Here is a 16054-nt window from a genome sequence, read left to right on the forward strand (position 1 = left end):
GACATGCAAAATGCTTTGCCCAAAATAAATTCTCATCAAGACTTTCAACCTGCATTTGGAAAATATTCCCTGAAATCTTTTAGAAAGCAGAAACATTTTGTAACCTACAGTATACATGCAACAAAATTTCTGGTATGCACATAGAGGAGAACAGAGATAGTAATAGATAGCAATAGCAATAGGACTTAGATTTATAGACCACTTCACAGTACTTTGCAGCCCTCTCTAAGCAGTTTACACAGAGTCAGCATATTGCCCTCAACAATCTGGGTCCTCATTTTACTGACCTTGGAAAGATGGAAGGCTGAGTCAACCTTGAGCCGATGAGAATCAAACTGCCGAACAGCAGGCAGCTGGCAGTTAGCAGAAGTAGCCTGCAGTATTGCATTCTAACCACTGCGCCATCACGGCTCATCAGTAGGATATGTATAATGGAACTGTGTGTAAAACATGGAGTGCTACCTTTAAAAAAAGAATGAAAAGGAATCCTGCACTGACCAAGAGCTTTTCTTAAAACAGAATGAGGTCCTTCACCTCCGTATGCTGGGCTGCCTATTTCTGTGGTGATGCTGTTGCTATTTCTCTTGACAGAAATAAGCCATGAAATTAGATTAGATTACCTTTCCCCCAATCTGCCCTCCAGACTCATTGGCTTTGAACTCCCCTAAATGAGTTTATCCTAGCCACCATCTTAATGATAAGTCTTGCCTATTTGAAGTGTATTAAGATGGGAACAAGTGCCAGCTTAATGTAATGGTTGAGGCACAAGGGAGACAATAAATTCTAGTCCTGCTTTAAACATAAAGCCAACAAGGTGACTTTGGGCTAGTGATTTTCTCTCAGCCCTAGAGAAAAATACAAGGTCGTATAATTTCTGAAAATGTTGCCAAAAAACTGCAGGTCCTAGCACAGGCAATTGCCAGTAGTCAACAATGACTCGCAGCCTAACAAAGCAAGAAGAAACTAAGATGCAGTTAATGGATTTTTACTTTGTAAAGCAAAGTAACTGATCCATTTTTTTTAGTGTTCTGAGAAGCACTTAGATTGCAAGTGCATTAATGGTGCCAAGCAGCTATTAATGTGCAACACCTTTAGTTTTATACTGATGGAACAATTCCAGGATTAAAACGTATTGACATTCTTGTCACTTTAGCATAGCCTTCTTTCATACAACCCAGAATGTGAATGTTCCAAAATTACACTTTCGTGGACATTTAAAACTTATAATTTTCCTTCAAAATATTTCCTCACAAAATATTGAACCGAAGCCAAGTTCCCTGTTAAAAAGGTAGTTTAAATCAAAATAACCAATATATCTTCTTTTCCACTTTCTGTATTAATGAATATTGTTATGGTGATCGATTCAGACCATTTTGATTTTCCATAAATATGTGAGCGGACAAGGAATGTCAAATATCCGCCATTTAAGGAGTTGATATGTAGGATCTACATGACATCTTCCAGTGTTTTCCTCCTTGCAGAAGTGATTGGAATATAATAAAAGGAAGGAACCAGATTTCCCATTTTGTCACCCCTGTGAGATCAGTTAAAAGATGAGGTTCAGTGTTTGGAGTATGAATGAAGTTTGCAGTGTGGAAGCCTTCACACATAGAGCCGTACTTTAGAGGCCATCTAATCTAATCCTCTGCTTAGTCCAGGATCTTTTAGAGCACCTCTGACATCCAGTTTTTGCTAATTTTACCAAGCAATAGCACTTAGACTTATATATATTGCTTCACAGGACTTTACAGCCCTCTCTAAGCAGTTTACAGAGTCAGCATATTGCCCCCAACAATCTGGGTCCTCATTTTACTGACCTCAGAAGGACAGAAGGCTGAGTCAACCTTGAGCCGGTGATGAACTGTCGAACTGTTGGCAGCTGGCAGTCAGCAGAGGTAGCCTGCAGTACTGCCTTCTAACCACTGTGCCACCACAGCTCTTATGACATCTATTAATTTTTGACATCTATTGCTCGGATTTCAGGCGGTGGGGGAAGGTTGTTAATAGAGTAATGATCCTTTGATATTAATCTTAGTGATGATCTTCAAGGTGCAGGGATGGCCTTTATAAAATTCTCCCCAAGATTGGATGTCCACCTTAGCTCCTCAACATCATCAGGTCCTTTCATGAGGAAATGAAGGGCACTATAGTTTTTGATGGGTTAACATCAGATTCCTTTGATATTTGAAGTGGAGTGAAGCAGGGCTGTATCCTCGCACCAACTTTATTCGGGATCTTTTTTGCTGTCATGCTGAAACATGCTTTTGGAACTGCAACAGAGGGTATTTACCTCTGGACCAGATCAGATGGAAAACTCTTTAATCTCTTTAGATTGAGAACAAAGTCTAAAGTCCAGCTGAAATGCTTACGGGATTTTCTCTTCGCTGATGATGCTGCCATCACTGCTCACTCTGCTGAAGACCTTCAACAACTTATGGATAGTTTTAGCAAGGCCTGCCAAGACTTTGGACTAACAATCAGCCTGAAAAAAACACAAGTCATGAGTCAGGACGTGGATTCACTTCCCTGTATTACAATCTCTGCACAAGAACTGGAGGTCATCCATGATCATGGTGTACCTCGGCTCAACTATCTCTGACACTCTCTCTTTAGATACTGAGCTGAATAAACATATTGGTAAAGCAGCCACCACATTTTCCAGACTTACAAAGAGAGTATGGCTTAATAAGAAGCTGACGGAACATACAAAGATCCAGGTGTATAGAGCCTGCATCCTGAGCACACTCTTGTACTGCAGTGAGTCTTGGACCCTTTACGCATGGCAGGAGAGAAAGTTGAACACCTTTCATATGCTCTGTCTCCGACGTATTCTTGACATCACCTGGCAGGACAAAGTTCCAAATAGCACAGTCTTGGAACGTGCTGGAATTTCTAGCATGTATACATTATTGAAACAGTGATGTCTACGCTGGCTGGGACATGTCATGAGAATGGCTGATGGTCAGATTCTGAAAGATCTTCTGTATGGAGAATTAGTGCAGGGAAAGCGCCTCAGAGGGAGACCACAGCTATGATATAAGGATATCTGCAAGAGGGACCTAAAGTCCCTGGGAATGGACATTAACAACTGGGAAACCTTGACCTCCAATCATTCAGCTTGGAGGCTAAAGACACAGCATGGCCTTCTCCAATTCGAAGAGACACTTGTTCGGCAGGCTGAGGCCAAGAGGCAGTCCCAGAACCAGTGAAATTTTGGGGCTGGGCAGGGGACAGAATGTATCTGCCCTCAGTGTGGAAGGGATTGCCACTCTCGAATTGGCCTTTTTAGTCACACTAGATGCTGTTTTAAGACCTCTTTCCAGAGCACAATACCATAGTCTCTTGAGACTAAAGGATGCCAATGCAATGATCTTCAAGGTAGATCATGACCTGCATTATGTGTAATATGTGAGCACATATTGAAGTAATGTAGAACCAACAAAAATATTTAATTCGTGCAATTGTCCAGACTGTTTTGATAAATGGGCTGGAGGATATATTTTCATGTTTTTCAGTGACAGCAGTACCGTTTTGCAAACTAGTGCTAAAGGTCTGTTCCTCCTTATCCAGTCGTTTGATTTATAAATATACTACATCAAAATGTCATATACTTTCCACCCTCTAGCCTTATAAGAAAACAAATTCTTTAGTTTTACCCAATACTGAGGGTGTTTATGTGGTTGAAACACAATTCAAATTCTTCCCATCCAACAACACCAATGGTGAATGATGGTCACAATTACAGCTCAGCAATATCAAGGGGTTCACTATGGCAGGAGTAGTGCTTCCTGTTTTTTCCTACCATTCCAGAAAAAAAAATCACTATATTTTCCTAAATGCCAAATTATCCACACTTTGAAATATGACACCTACGAATATCCACTGAGATTTCAGAATATTCAGTAACTCTGACAAAAAATACTGTGCAAATCTGAACTTCCTTATATTAGAAATCTGCCTACCTCGGCTATCAATCTATGCTGACATGTTACATAACTTCTATTCTTCTCCCATCACTTATATATGATCATACAATCTCGTTCCCTGCTGTTCTTTTGTTCTGTTCCGTCATGTAACACCCATGATTGCTTCAAGCCTTCCTGATCTGTTTTAGGGTTTAGAGATGAGATAAAGCTCATAAAGCAGAATCCTTGATTGCCTTCAGGACTTCTTTTAGATATTATTTTTTAGAACTCCGCTAGCCAACAGCTTGGCTCCTCCCAATGCTACTGCATCCCAGCTGCCCAGGAATACAAACCTCACTTGGAATATTATCCACAGCACATTTAAAAATAGCACCTCCCTGGGTGAATGCCCAAGTTAGGCGACGTGATGTGTTCTATCACAGCTCTGTTAACAGAAGCAGCTGCTTTCAGATCGGATCAAAGGGTGACGGCCATTGAACGACACAATAAAGCAGCTGGAGAACCCATTGCTCCAAATAGCAATGTGTCCCAACGTTTGAACAAAGTGTGAGGCAGGAATTGCGTGCTGAAGATGGGGCTGATGGGGGAGGCCAGCTCTCCAGATGAGAGATGGGTTTTCATTTTTAGTCCTTGGAGAAATCATCTCTGTGCTGTAATTACAGAGCGCAGCCACCACACAAGCTCCCCATTCGCTCCCCACTGCATATCCCTCAACTTGGAACAGAAGTCTACCCACTTTTAATTACTGAAATAAATCTTCGAAGTCAATGTTTCAAATTGGCCATCCCACTGATCAGCAGAGTGGTATTTCAGCAGCTGTTGCCATTCAGCATAACACCTTCCCACTTACAATAAAGGTTTCATCTAGGGCAAGGGTGTCAAACTCACAACGACACATTGTCTTGACACATTGCCTTCACGTGACATATTGCAACTTTGTTCCCCTTTGCTAAGCCGTGGCCAGCATGTGACACATCCAGCCTGCTGTGCATGTGTTTGACATCCCAATCTAGGGAGATCTGAAATGAGTCAAGGCTATTTGACAGTGGATGTTGCTGTCCACCATTAACAGTGGCAGAACTGGACAGTTCCTTTATTTACTTATTTGTCACCTGTATAACTTGTCTCTTCTCTGGGACTCAAGTCAACATACCTGGGGATTACCTGCCATTTTATTCTCACCACAAGAACCTTGTGAGCCAATTGTGGGCTGAGAGAAAGCAACTCCTATAGAACAAAGACAGTCAGGGAACTGCTAAGCTTGCACTTTTCCCTGCATTAACTGAGGCCAAGGGTGTTCATAGGATAGGGGTTAAAAGAAAGTAAAGATGGTGACTGCAATGCTATGGTCAACGTTCTGTCTCCTTTTTACGTGTGTGGCATGTGTGATGGTACATAAAATGGGTGATGCTTTATGGTCATCGTTTTGACCTTTTTTAACCATACTTTGTGGAGACCCTTACCTGAGGCCTCTAGTTTAGTTTATTTAGTTTAGTTTAGTTTATTTGATTTGTATACCGCCCTACTCCCGAAGGACTCAGGGCGGTGAACAGCCAACAATAAAATACATAAATACACAAAATTTAAAAAACCCGATAAAATCAAATTAAACTTTTTGGCCCAGACAAATTAAAATACCCCAATAATTTAAAAACAGATTAAAATTTACATATTTAAAAAGGGAAGAGATCAGGCCAAGCCCGCTTGATGGAATAAAAAGGTCTTCACAGCACGGCGGAAGGAGCGCAGATCCGGGATCCTCCGTATCTCCGGGGGGAGCTCATTCCAGATGGTAGGTGCCCCCACAGAGAAGGCTCTCCCCCTAGGGGCCGCCAGTCGACACTGTTTGGCTGACGGCACCCGGAGGAGTCCCTCTCTATGAGAGCGTACTGGCCGGTGGGAGGCTATTGGTGGTAGTAGGCGGTCCCGTAAATAACCAGGCCCTAAGCCATGGAGCGCTTTAAAGGTGGTAACCAAAACCTTGAAGCGCACCCGGAAGACCACCGGGAGCCAGTGCAGCTCGCGCAGGAGAGGTGTTACATGGGAGCGCCATGTCGCTCCCATTATCACCCGCGCGGCCGCACTCTGCACCAGTTGGAGCCTCTGGGTGCTCCTCAAGGGGAGCCCCATGTAGAGAGCATTACAATAGTCCAGGCGGGAGGTGACGAGGGCATGAGTGACCGTGCGTAACGAGTCCCGATCCAGAAAGGGACGCAACTGGCGAATCAGGCGGACCTGATAAAAAATCCTCCCGGTCACGGCCGTCAAGTGCTCTTCTAAAGACAGCCGTGAATCCAGGAGGACGCCCAAGTTGCGAGCCCTCTCCGTGGGGGCCAATGATTCGCCCCCAATAGTCAGTGATGGCGTCAACTGGCTATATCGGGACGTCGGAAACCACAGCCACTCGGTCTTGGATGGGTTGAGCCTGAGCCTGTTCCTCCCCATCCAGATCCGTACGGCCTCCAGGCACCGGGACATCACTTCAAGGGCATCGTTGGGGTGATCCGGGGTGGAGATGTACAGCTGGGTGTCATCAGCGTACTGATGGTACTCCACCCCGAAACCACGGATGATCTCGCCCAGCGGCTTCACATAAATGTTGAACAGGAGAGGTGAGAGGACCGACCCTTGCGGCACCCCACATATGAGGGGCCTCGGGGTCGACCTCTGTCCCCCTGTCAACACAGACTGCGACCAGTCAGAGAGAAAGGAGGAGAACCACCGCAACACAGTGCCTCCCACCCCAACTCTTCCAACCGGTGCAGCATGATACCATGGTCGATGGTATCAAAAGCCGCTGAGAGATCTAACAGGACCAGGACAGAGGAGCACCCCCTGTCCCGAGCCCTCCAGAGATCATCAACCAACGCGACCAATGCCGTTTCCGTGCTGTACCCGGGCCTGAAGCCCAACTGGAACGGATCCAGATACGTCGTTTCATCCAGGTGCTGGGGGAGCTGTTGCGCAACCACACTCTCAACAACCTTCGCCACAAAACAAAGGTTGGAGACCGGACGATAATTTACCAACATTGCCGGGTCCAGGGAAGGCTTCTTGAGGAGAGGCCTCACCACCGCCTCTTTCAAGGCGGCAGGAAAGACACCCTCACCCAGCGAAGCATTTATAATCCCCTGGAACCAGCCTCGTGTCACCTCCCGAGAAGCCAGCACTAACCAGGAGGGACACGGGTCCAATAAACAAGTGGTCACGTTCAGTCTACCCAGAATCCTGTCCACGTCCTCAGGGGTCACAGGATCAAACTCATCCCAGATAACATTCTCAAGACCTGCCCCAGTCCCTCCCCCTGAGACTATCCAGTCGGAGTCCAGATCTTCCCGAATCTGAGTGATTTTGTCATACAGATATTGAACAAAATCCTCGGCTCTACCCTCCAAGGGGTCCTCCCGCGCTTCCTGGTGGAGCAGGGAGCGGGTCACCCTAAACAGGGCGGCCGGGCGATTATCTGATGACGCAATAAGAGCAGCAAAATAGCTACATTTCGCTGCTTTTATCGCCACTAGGTAATTCCTAATATGAGCTCTTACCAGTGTCCGGTCAGATTCAGAAAGACTGGCCCTCCAACTACTCTCTAGGCGTCTTTTCTGGCGCTTCAACTCCCTCAGCTCCTCAGTGAACCAAGGAGCTAAATGAGATCGGCGCCAGGTCAGAGGCCGCAAAGGCACGACCCGATCCAGAGCTCCAGCGGCCGCCCTATCCCAGGCGGCCACTAGGTCTCCAGTCGAGGCGTGTGCCAGAGCCTCAGGGAATGGCCCAAGCTCCATCTGGAACCTATCTGGTTCCATCAGGTGCCTGGGGCGGAACCATCTTACCGGCTCCGCCTCCCTGCGGCGGGGTGTAGCGGTTCGAAGGTCGAGACGAAGGAGAGAGTGATCAGACCATGACAAGGGCTCGGTGACTATATCCCCTATCTCGAGATCACTCAACCACTGTCCAGAGACAAAAACCAGGTCCAGCGTGTTTCCCCCTGTGTGGGTAGGGCCATGAATTAACTGGGTCAGGTCCATGGCTGTCATGGAAGCCATGAACTCCCGAGCCACCTCAGATGCCTCACCAACGAACGGCAAGTTGAAGTCCCCCATGACCATAAGCCTAGGGGTCTCAACCACCACCATGGCGATGACACTGAGTAGCTCGGGCAGGGCTGCTGCCACATGGCAGGGAGCCAGGTATGTGATCAGCAAACCCATCTGAACCCCGTGGCCCCATTTCACAAGGAGGGATTCACAGCCGGCCATCTGAGGAACAGTGGCCTCCCTCAGTCTCAGACCTTCGTTAATAATAACCGCTACCCCCCCGCCCCTACCCTGCAACCTCGGCTGATGGAATGCGTGGAAACCTGGTGGGCACATTTCAACAAGAGGGACCCCCCCTCTTGGCCCAACCAGGTTTCCGTAATACCTGCCAGGTCCGCTCCCCCCTCCTGAACAAGATCACAAATGAGGGGGGCTTTATTTACTACAGACCTGGCATTGCATAACATCAGACGGAGGCCAGGGCCCTGAGGATCTGTGCCACCTGGAAAACGAGTGGAGCTTTGGGGGCCGGAGCGCGCCACCGCTCGAAGACAGCGGGCGCGCGCTCCCCTAACACGATATGGCCCCCTGCTCCCGCCATATCTACCCCTCCCACCCACAGTACTGATGGTAAAAACCTTATCTGGATGAACTTTATCCCCCCTCTTGACCTCAGGCCCCCCACCCCCCATGCCGTGCTCCACAGCCTTACCTGGCCCTCCCCTTAGTGGGTTATCCCCCATACCCACGGCCTTACTTCTGATCCAACCCTCCCCCCCCCGGAACCCCTTAAGACATTTGCTAAAACTTTATATAAAAAACCCCTCAACCCCCTCTTCGCGACATGCCACCTCTCTGGGTTCCAAAGCCCTTCATCGAGGTAGGCCTTCAATAACATGGAAGGCCAGGCTTGCGAGAGGGGGGAGTCTCGCAAGGCAAAGAGCTCAGCCGGTGAATACATTCCTGCAAGTTCGCCTGGGGAAATAGAGTCAGGCTAAGGATTCAATGATGGTACATTTAAAAGTCCAGGAGAGACAGTTCACCATTTTGGCGCAGATCAGAACCGGGGCTCCACTGTCCTCTTACGGCAGTGGAGAGGAGTCTCAAGCCGATGTCCTGAGACAACAATGACCAAGCCACCCTCTCACGGCGGCTGGTATCGACAGGTCTAATTCAGTGGCAATAACAGCAAGGTGACTCCCTCGGTGACCACACCCAGGCTTAAGCCTCTCCTCACAGCAAGGCATTGTAAATGTGACTGGGACTGATGATATAGCCGGAAACCGGGGGTCAATTATAGTCAGGTCAGGTCAGGGGTCCAATAAGTCCAATGCAGTCCAGTGCCGGTGCAGATAAGGTCCAGATCAAATGGCCACGGCCCCGCCCACGCCCATAACCAGGCCGCGGCGGGGAGGGGAAAATGGATACAGGCCAGGGGGAGGCAGGCCAGTCGCCCAACTTTGCCAAACCCCCAGTCTCCATAGGGTCTTCTAATCCCCTTTAAGCCCCGGTCTTCAGGGGTCTTCAGAAGTCAGCAACCAGTTAGACTGCATTCTTCCCTTCCTCCCTCCGCAGTAAATAACCGACCCTGGTAAAAAGGTCTAAAGTCGGTCTGAGAACAGCCAGGATAGCGCCGTTCCACCCAGCACTGCCCCAGCGGCCATCGTTTCATCCCCAGCCGCCGCAGCCGCCGCTCCAACCGTTGCGGCCGCTGCTGACAGCTGGGAACCATATCGGGGTGCTTTTCCGGGGGGGGACGCTCCAATGAGCCGCTGTCTCCCCACACCCCTCCCCGCTCTGGCCAACACTGGGAGGGCGCCGCTGGGGGGGGCGCCGCTGGGGGGGGACGCCAAGGCAACCCGGCGCCGCCCCGACCTTGCTCCAGCCTCCCGTTCACCGCCGCCATAGCCTCGCGGCGTTTTTCGGCTCCAGCCGCCCACGCCGATCATCCAGGGGAGCTCAAAAGCTCGCGACAGGCCGCCCACACATTCCTCTTGCTGGGTGGGGGCCAACAGCTGATATTCGGCCCCCCGAAAGTCCTCAGTAAGCCCTACTTCTCCTCCGAGGCATCGGAGCTTCACCTACAAGCCGCCATCTTCGCGCATGCTCAGAAGAATAGATCTATATGCCTTTGATATATACGGTACTAGCAAAAAACAAAACAAAATAGAAAATCTTGGGCCTGCTACTATATGTAACTTGACTTCCCATGTTACATCATAGCTCCCCCAAATAGAAAGTGCTCTCCAAACATTGGCCAACTCAATTTCAGTCCTGTTATAGGCCTTGGGGGACAACTTGTAAAGACTATGTGCTAAAGCACAAAAATATGCCAGTGTAACATTTGCTGCCTCAATCGCCAGGTTTTATCATACCACAATAATAAAACCAGTGACTGGTATGATCGTTATTGTTTTAATATAGGACAAATTAAGGAAAGCAGTTGGTTGATTCCCATAGCTTCGTTTTCCCACCCTAAGCATCACTCCCTGCTGTTAGAAAAATAACCAACCATTACTCTCTCTAATCTTATTTTTTAAAGACAGGTTTAGCAGTTTTTCAAAAGAATGCCTACTCCATGTTTTTGAAAAGATCCTGTGCTCTTTCAAAAGAATGCTAAAACCATGTTTATATGAAGCTGAGATAAGACCTGATAAGAATCATTTTGCCCAATATCTGATATCTAGTGCTTGCTAGTCAGGCATTTCATGGGAAATGCCTCTGCAGAATTCTGGTCAAGGAAGACTAACGAGGACCCAAAGTTATGAATCCTAAGACTGTTTTTATTGCAAGGTTATAGCAACAGAATCTTGAAAGCTTAAATGTGCTTCTCCTCTTCCTCCTTTTATCTACTAGGGAGGGTCAAGCCTGAGATGCTTCTTCAAATAAAGTTTCTTCTTCAGACTCATATTTCTTTTGTCTGACCATTGTCTTAGTTATTGTTCTTCCTCTAGTTCCTCCATTACAACATAGTGGACCCTTCTTCAGGACTGGAGGAGAGAGAGCATGTTCACAACAACTATGGTGATCAATAGGAACTGGATAGATCCCAGCCCTTCACTGTGACATCATCAGTGAAGCCTGCAAAATCATATCAAGTATTGTGTCAGAAGAAAGAAAACTACTGTTTTATAACCAGAGAAACCAAAGATACGTTGCAACTATGTCTTTTAGCTACTTCGGTAGCAGGCTAGGGATGAGATAAGGACTATGTCATGAAGGCAGGGGGAAAAATGGTTACCAGGACATATTTGTGTGGCAATTAGAGGCTATGGAAAGCATGAAATATGAAATGTTTACTAATCCTATTTTTAAAAATTGCCCCACCTCACCAATCAGCATCCGTTCCCAGAATAAACCAGGCTTCAGTTTGAGCTGCTGTATGCATCAAGGAGGGAAACAGGCTTACAGTATTAAACTCTGTCTCACTTTTGGATAAATTGCTTTTCCTTTGCTCTTATATATCAGCTTTGGCTCAAGTCAACTCATGACAAAGCCATCACCAGACAAGCACAATCTGGCATCATAGTTCCAACGATAATTTCCATCTGAACTGTAACCTGGCAGACCCCAGATGTGTCACAGTGCAATCATAAGAAGCTGCTCTGCAGTGTCTAAGGGGACGCCTACCTGTATTCTGCTTCTCTAGGTAATTTGAAAAATATATTCCTCTCAAATGCAAATCTAACCATTATGGCACAGAGCACCATTTTATGGAAATTTACCCCTGCTTGAAGCCTTGGTAGTCCTAGCTTTCTTGAACATTTGCAGTTCATTGAAATATATTTATGTTAAAATGACTAGGAGAAAAATGCAAACATAGCCTAAACCTATCTAAAACTGCAATTGCATAAATACAAGAGCCATATTAGATGTGATTCTATTCCCCTTGTTCAAAGCTATTATTCCACCTTTTCACTTTGTCTCTGTAGACTGAATAACTCTTTCTGGCACTCGTACTGCAACTAATTGCTGGATTTCTGCAGTGAGGTGACATTCCATTATGAGCAGATGCATGCATGTGTAAATTCAGGCTAGAAGAAGAAAATCTGAAGAGTAATATTGTACTCCCGTTCTGAGTAAAATGGATCTGCTTTCAGTTGATTTGCTAGTTACTAAAACGGGTAGAAAGGTAGTGCATTAGTGAATCACTAATAGGGTAATTATTTCCTTGGTTGGCAAAAATAATAATAATAATCAGGCTTTCATAATAAAGCAGGCTAACCTAGAAATACTGGATATATATATCCAGTATATAATGGTACTTTTAACATTTCAAAAGGGAAATCAATAGCAGTTGCAGATAGGGAGGAGGTTCAAAGAGAAAATGAAAGAAAGCAGAACAGGCCAAGAGATCCCCCTCTCCCCCCCCCCCCTCTCTCTCTCTCTCTCTCTTTTTGGTGAACCCAAAAGTCACATTCCTTAGGCCAGGCATTCATCCTTTATGGAATTTTACAAGATCACTCTCAACACACACACAACACTAAAGTTGTCCATATTGCTTACTGGACCCCAATAGCATTCTTCCAAATGACCAAACCCTTCTTCGGAGGCAAATGGACTAGCTTGCCAATCATGACTATTCGTGATACAGTCTTGGTATAAGCATTCCGAGAGGAAGATGTTTCTCTTACTTATGCGAAAGTTTTGAAATTGGCAATACAAGTGGCCCTCTCCTCTTTCCATTTCAGAGTTGCTCTTGTAGGAAGTTAGCACCCACCCCTTTCCTGGAAGAGTGAAATATTTTAGAAAATATGAAAAAGGCAGAATATTATATTTCCCTGGATGAGAAATATGAGAAGCATATTTTGCAGACAAATTAGCTCCCACCTTCCTGCCCCCCACCCTTTGTCAATGGGCCATTAAGGCCTGGGCCAGTCTATTCTACATAACAAAGATCTGCCTCCTTCAGGCAGAGCCATAGTAGGAATTGCCAAAGATAGGATTAGCCCTCTACACAATAGCAGCAGAAACTCACCACATGTGACCTGGGAAGCACATGTGACCATCAGCCAGCAAGGCCCCCACCCCCTGGGAGTCTGACAACCAATCAGGATACTCTTTTGGGGCCCCAAGAAATGCAGAGCCAGAGAGAGCATAAAAACCCGAAGATTTACTGTATCAGCCCTTTTCTGTTCAGGAACTCAAGCCATGTGATCCTGTCCACCATTAAACCATCTTTCCAAGCAGTCTCCATGTTTCCAGTGTCTGTTTTCCCCACTTGGAGCAGAACCTAGAAGGATGTTTCTTCCAACACTCTGAAAAGTTGTTTAACAATGTCAACCCATTCAGAATAAGGGCAGGTTGAATCCAAGAAATAATTGCTCTTACTTCATTGGCTTTTTGAGCTTCTCACATTAATTGGATCTCATTAGCTACTTAGCATTTTGGTGGACACACTTTCCGAGTTACTATTCCCAACTGGAAGCAATTACTATTGCCCAAAGAAATGTTAAATTGAAATAAAAACGTGCCCCAAGTAGCAGCAGATATAGAAGCAAGCAAGCAACAAGGAAGGAGAGGGGTCATAATGACCCAATCCATCTGAATGACATCAGTTCAGGGAAGGTTCTCTCATGGCAGGAAACTGAAACTGAGAGTTCAAAGAGTTTTTTTTCCAAATCATATCCATGTCTTTTTATATTTTGAATTGTTGTTCCTCATCTATAAAAGTGAACATTCCTCTTATATAGGGTTTGCTGATCTTTATATAAATCTGTGCTTTTGTGAATGCATTTTTCTAAATGTGAAAAATATAATTATCCCAGAACTTTCTTACCAATAATTGAGACAAGACGTATGATGCAGAGATCATTCAAATGGACCTATGAAATTGTATTCAGACTATGAGGGAAAATGTAGTTTTTAATACTGGCTTTTAAAAATTCTGATTTTAATGCTTTAAATAAATAAAATAATCAGTATGGATACACAGGTCCTTGTGCATATTGAAAAAAAAATATTGAATCCTGGCTCCATTAAGAAGTAGGCAGAAATCACATAAGTCAACCAACATCTCTTGGGGGGGGGGTTGGATCATTAATCCAAACCAAAGATTTGGATTAACCACCAGACATAACTATTGTAAAATGCAGGTTTATGTGTGTGCATGCACAGGAGTGTGCATGTGTGTGTAGAGTATTCATTACAACTTGAGGTTTTTGCTTTAATCCTAATAGGTTTCCACAAGGTATCCCATTGAACTGTTTTATTTTCAGCTTGCAACAACATTAAGGTTTAAATTATTTTTTATTTTTAAATTTATTTTTCTTGACTGTACACCACCTTGAGTCCTACGGGAGAAAGGCGGTATAGAAATATAATAAATAAATAAATAAATAAATAAATAAATAAATAAAATAAATAAATAAATCTGGAGGTCCTTGGTGGAGATGGGGATCTACAGTCCAACAAGTTGAAGACTTGGGTAAAACTAATTAATAGCACTGAAAATGAAGACTAAATTTACAGAAATGTTTTAGGTATTAGTCTTCCATCCTTTCGAGGTAGGTAAAATGAGGACCCGGTTTGTGGGGGCAATAAGCTGACTTTGTATAAAATAGAACACCGCTTAGGGTGGGGGGGGCAAAAAGCCCTACTAAGCAGGTATATACAAAAGTATGAAGGCTATTGCTTAAAAACATTGTAAGCCGTCCTGAGTCTCCGGAGAAGGGCGGCATATAAATCAAACTAATAGTAATAATAAATAATAATAATAAGTAGGATTTGCATTATTGGAGTATGATTACAGCAGGTAGTGCTTTTTAGTAATTGTTCCACAGCCTGATGATAGGTTGGACTTTAATTCCCATCATCTTCAGCCGCAGCAATTAATGACCAAAAAGGCTAGAGAACTATGGAATGGGAATTTGTGGGATATGAAACCTATCTGAAGTGCTCTGGGTAGACAAAGGCTTTTTTAATGCATTGTGCTTGTCCAGTTCATTTTATCAAAATAGTTTTCTCTCCAAGGGGACCTGATAAATATTCCCTAGTCCCAGAGCTTTTAGAAAATATAGCAGCAGATATAACGGGTATTATAAAATAGCCAACTCGGTTGAATCAGGAAATTGTGCCATGAATTTCAATTATTTAAAAAAAAAACTTTAAGAAAAATCAGCATTCATGTAGCATGCTTGAACGTACACCGATTAACCTTAATTTTTTTTAAAAAAATGACAGCCTCAAATGGAGTAGAGTGATGTTTTAGGATTTAATGCTTTTTAATTAGGCCAAACAGAAATGTAATAAATGAAAAACTTGTGTTCATTGTTTCCGCAATTGTTCATCCAGGATGACTAAAAATATTTTTGGCAGCACATTGCCAGGGAAAATAACAAGGCTGTTTTCCAGTTCATAAACTAAATACTCTTACTTAAAGTTCTAAAAGCTTTTTAAAAATACATCAAAAATTTACATCAAAAGCAAACAACTACATATAAAGTCATTTTTCCCAACCAGTTTTTCATTTCTTGTTTCTGTAAATTATTAACATAATACCCATTGGATAAGAATGGAGGATGGGATGGGAACCAGACTACAAACTTTTTCCAGCACAAAACAATTAGAATTAATATTTCCAGATTCAAACACTATAGACTAGTGGTTCTTTTCTTCACCATGGACCCCTTTAAATACCTTTCATGGCCACAGACCCCCAAGACTTAACTCAAGATTTAAATCATAATATTTCTTCAAGCCATGTGGACCCCCTGTGATGGCATTGCAAACCCCACCCCAGGTTGGGAATCACTGCTACATACCATTCTTCTCCATCTTGAATCTCTCCAATTGTTTGGAACGACATCTTTTATCACCTACTCAAACCAAGGGTAAGGACGATGAACCCTATAATCAGAGAGAGACCTGCTTGGGAAGGCTATCATAAACTCCCTGATGATTTCTATATTCTTAGAATGACTAGATACATCGCCCCTACATGGCTATTAAAAATTGTGCAAAAGAAATGTTCTAAATCGGGGCAGTTTTTCCCACCGTGTATACTAAGTAACTTTAGCTGAAACTTACTTTCTACCTAGAAGGCTTATATCATAATTTATGTGTTGTATGCCTAGAAGGTTCCCAGAGAAGTCC

The sequence above is a fragment of the Pituophis catenifer genome, unplaced genomic scaffold (assembly GCF_029215685.1).
Source record: "Pituophis catenifer annectens isolate HBS135680 unplaced genomic scaffold, rPitCat1.0.hap2 SCAF_2, whole genome shotgun sequence".
Lineage (NCBI taxonomy): Eukaryota > Metazoa > Chordata > Lepidosauria > Squamata > Colubridae > Pituophis > Pituophis catenifer.